Source organism: Rattus rattus, chromosome 2 (genome assembly GCF_011064425.1).
Source record: "Rattus rattus isolate New Zealand chromosome 2, Rrattus_CSIRO_v1, whole genome shotgun sequence".
NCBI lineage: Eukaryota > Metazoa > Chordata > Mammalia > Rodentia > Muridae > Rattus > Rattus rattus.
In genome coordinates this window covers 172,573,922-172,578,676 of record NC_046155.1, presented here as the reverse complement: position 1 = coordinate 172,578,676, position 4,755 = coordinate 172,573,922, and positions in this window count along the sequence as shown.

Sequence of the window (4,755 nt, the reverse complement as noted above, 5' to 3'; positions counted from 1 at the left end):
CTCTCCTATAACCATCACCTGTCAATGAAAAAAGCTGATGTCCTATGAGCTGAGGCAGGAAATAGGAGGTGGGACACTGGCAGGAAGAGAGGATTCTGGGAAAAAATGAAAGAATTAAAGGAGACACGGATTGATGAGAGGGGAGATACAAGTGTGATGCTGGAGGAGACGCTGAGAAGACACTGAGGAAGAAGCAGGTAGGGACTGGAGGAGAGGGAACTAAGTGGCAGACACAGGGCAGTTTGAATGGGTTAAGGAAGTTACAGGCTCCTCAGGGGATGCGCCAAAGCTGACGGCTTGGGCTTTATTAATAAATCACTAGTCTCAGAGTCACCATTCCGGGAGTAGTGGCCAGGCGAGAGGGAATACGGATTTATTTTATTTTACAATGAAGGAAAGTCAGGGCAGGAGCCTGAAGGTAGGAACTGAAGCAGAGGCCGTGGAGGAGCACCGTTCACTGGCTTAACTTTGCGGCCCCTCCTACTCTCTTATGCAGCCCAGTGTCCAATGGTGGCACTGCCCGTAGTGGGCTGGGCTCTCCCTCCCACATCGATCATGAAGAAAATGCTCACACTGACTTCTCTGCAGGCCGGTCTGAAGGAGGCATTCTCTCAATTGAGAGTCCTCTTTTTGGATCATCCTAGCTTGTGTCTAGTTGACAAACAAACAACAGCAGCAGCAGCAGCAACAACAACTAGCCAGGACATCTAGGCTGACCTCAGACTTAACTACATAGCTGAGGTTACCCCCTTGACCTGAGAACCAAACCCAGGGCTTGGTGTGCTCTACAACAGAGCCACACAGCCACCCCCTCTTCCGTCTACGATCAACTGCAAGCACAGCTTCCTAATAGCTCGACTGTGGGGCTTCATAAGGGCTCCAGTTCTAACCGCCATCAGGATTGCTGCTCCTGTGCTTTGTACTGGCTGAGCCGGCTCACTGGGCTACCCGGGGAGTTTAGCCCAGGCTACAGCCAGAGATCAAAAGAAGGCACAGCCCCCAAGGATTCACCATCTTCCCATGAACAGAACATCAACAAGATTTGAAGATGGAAGGCAATACTTCTCACTGAGAAGTGTTTTTTTTTTTTTTTTTTTGTATGTTTTTTTGTTTTTTTTCCCAACCCCGGGGATGTTTTTTAAACCCATTTTTTTTTGGGAACTTTTTTTTTTTTTTTTTTGTTTTTGTTTTTGTTTTTCCGGAGCTGGGGACCGAACCCAGGGCCTTGCGCTTGCTAGGCAAGCGCTCTACCACTGAGCTAAATCCCCAACCCCCACTGAGAAGTTTTAGGACTTGAAAATACGTTTTCCCACTGCTGTAGCTCAGTGGGAGCAAGCTTGACCAGCATGGATGAAGTCCTGGGTTCAATTCCCTCCCTTGGGAAAAAAAAAAGAAAAGTTCATTCTCCCCATATTTATGTCTTATCTCACCTTGTAAATGAGATATACCACAAAAAATAAAAAATTAAAACAAAACTATTTTGGTGTTGCTGGGAATGGAGTTCAGGGACTCTGATAGCTCATTCACTGGGGGATTCTAGGCAGCGGTTCTACCACTGAGGTATGCCACTTGGTGGATACTAGTCCCACTAAGCCACCTCTCTCTCTCTCTCTCTCTCTCTCTCTCTCTCTCTCTCTCTCTCTCTCTCTCTCTCTCTCCTCTCTCTCTTTCTCTCTCTCTTTCAAGACCTGGTTTCACTATACAGCCCTGTCTGGACTAGAACTCTCTATGTAGACCAGGCTAGCCTGGACACAGAAATCTGCCTGGCTTTGTCTACCAAGTAGTACGATGAAGGACCACTCTCTCTACCTGGATCTTGGTAGCTCTGTCTGGCCTGGGCTTTATAGCCACCTCGCTAGGTTTCCAGCCTCTGATTCATTTGTCTATTTTTAAAATATTTTCCTCAGCTTTTAATTTCAAAGGGCGACATTCGTTACTTTGCCGATCAAAAACTTTTGGAGTCTCATAAAAATACACAGAAACTGGCCAGAAAGTGTGGAGAGCTGAGCTGTGCTGATTTTAGCTGCCCCGGCATATCTCACACGCTGGGAATTTATTTGTTCCCAAAGCCACGTGTGTCCTCAGATACACACTCTACCCTACCGTGCGTGCGTTGCAAGCTTGTAAGACGCATGCTCCATTTCGGGGGTCTGTGTCCCCATCTGTGACCTGGAAGTTGAGAGTTCGCCCCACTGCTAGCGGCTTGTTGTTTCAGAACTGGATCCAAAGGAAGCTTTGAGGAATCAGAGGGAGGGGCAAAAGGCAAGGCTGGCAAAATGGAAGGTTGAAAGGAAGCGTGTGTGTGTGTGTGTGTGTGTGTGTGTGTGTGTGTGTGTGTGTGTGTGTGTGTGTGGTGTGTGGTGTGAGTCCTTTTCCACCGCGGCCCATCTTTTCCCACTTCAGACTGGCTCATGTGCAACTAAGGCCAGGGCGTGGAGAGCTGGGACCTAAGTCCGGTTTTGTTTGGGCCTCCTGTTTGGCTGAACTCTGCAGCAAGGTTTCTGTGTGGATAAGTCCCACCAGGTAAAGAACAGGATGGGAGATGGCCTGAAAGGCCATGGGACCCCTCATCCCTCCCCGAAGCCTTCTCTCTTTCAGAGTCTGGGTCTCCCTTTGTAGCCCTGACTGGCCAGGAACTCGGTATGTTCCAAGCTCCTCTTATACTCACAGATATCCTTCCTGCTGAGATAAAGGGCGGGCGCCATATCTGTTAGACTCATGTGATATTTCTAAGTTATCATAGGTGGGATTGGCTGGCAACTGGAGCTGGGTGTGGCAGAAACAGGAGAATGGGGGGAACTGGTGAAAACTAGCAAGGCTTGAAAACTTGCTTGAGAGAAAAGGCTGTTTGGTAACGGAGCCGAAGTTCTGTTTGCGATCGCTAGGGGGCACCCGATGGCCAGTGGACTGCTAAGGGGCTTGCTTGTGCCTTGCGTGGTTGGTTACCAGGCAAGCTAGCCCCTGAGCTTCGTGGCGATTCCCTGTCTCGGCCTTGCTTCTCACAGTAGGATTGCTGGGATTTGAGATGTGTGGCCATTGCACTTGGCTTTGTATATGGGCTCTGAGGATCAGGTCTTCAGGTTTGTGTGTATGGCAAACCCTGCTGAGATTACAGATGTTCTCTACTTGTGTTCAGTGCTGGGGCTCAAACCCAGGGCTTGTGCACCAGACAAGCATCTAAGCATCTCTAGCATCTAAGCGACACTCCAGTCCCTACCCTTACTGATATTTGTTGTTTTCAGACAATCTCACCATGTAACCTTGGCTGGCCTTGAACTCATAGAAAGCACCCTGCCTCTGCCTCCCGGATGATGGGATTGCAGTTTTAGGTCACCCCAGTCAAAATTATTGATGTTTGTTTGCTTGTTTATTTTTAAGACAGGGTTTCTTTGTGTAGCCTTGGCTGTCCTGGATCTAGCTCTGTAAACTAGGCTGGCCTTGAATTCAGAGATCTGTCTGCCTCTGCCTCCGGAGTGCTGGGAATTAAATGTGTGTCACCACAGCCCAACAAATTTATTAATTTTTATAGATCTACTAGTTTATTGATTTTAATGTATCTGGGTTGTTTTGCCCGAATATGTATGTTTGTAAATCATTTGCATTTCTGGTGTCCTCAGTGGCCAGAAGAGGGTGCCAAATCACCTAGAATAGGAGTTACAAATTTTGTGAGCTGCCATGTGGGTGCTAAGACTCCAACCTGGGTCCTCTAGAGGAGCAGGCAGTTCTCTGAACTGCTGAACCACTGCTCCAGATCTAAGGATTATTTTTATGTTATTAAAGTTTGTCACATTGCAATGCCTTTGAAAGCCAGAAAAGGGCATGAGATCCCCTGTAGCTGAAGTGTAGTCACAACATGGGTGCTGGGAACCTAACTCAGGGCCTCTGGAAAAACAGCAAGTACTTTTTTTTTTTTACTTCTAAATCATCTTTCCAGCCTTTATTTTATTGTGTGCAGAGGTCAGACGGTGTCCATTCTCACCTACTATGTAGGCCCTATGGATTGAGTTCACGTTATCAGGCTAGTCCTCTTTGTTGCAATTTTTTAAAATTATTTTATTTTTATATATTTTTGTCTGCATTTAAGTCTTGGGGCTTGGTGCTCACGGAGGCCAGAAGAGGACATAAGATCCCCTGGAACTGGAATTACAGACGGTTTGAGGCCTCATGTGGGCGTGGGGAATTGAACCCGGGACTTTCACAAGAACAGTTAGTGCCCTTCACACCAGCCCCATGTTGCTTTTTTCGCCCTGGAGACAAGGTCTTGTGTAACTTAAGCTGGCCTTAAATGTAAGCTCCTCAGTGTCAAGATTACAGATTCCTGGCACCCTGCACCTGGCCTGAATTGTTTCTTAGTTCATCAAGCTCCATGTGGCCTGTCCCCTGACCTCCTGTAACAGAGTGGCAGAATAAATGAATGGACTTGGTAGGAGTGGTGGACGAACTGACCAATTGCGACAGAATGACGGTAGTTATGCCCCCCCTTCTCAGTTGCCACGAGAGACACTTTGATTCTGAGGCCCAGTTTTCAGAACAAGTCTCTTCCAATCCCACCCCCAACCCCGCCCTGCCTTCTCCAGCCCCAGGGTGCTTTCTTCAGAAAGTCCCCAACCTCAACTTTAGTATTCCTTCATGCAGAACGGCAGGGCGATGTTCTGCTGACCCCTGGTGGCCATGTGGAACAAGGCAGTGCATTCTCTCTGCAGGTGTTGGATTGATGCAATCCGGCATGTCTAGCACTGGTTCACACAGGTGCAT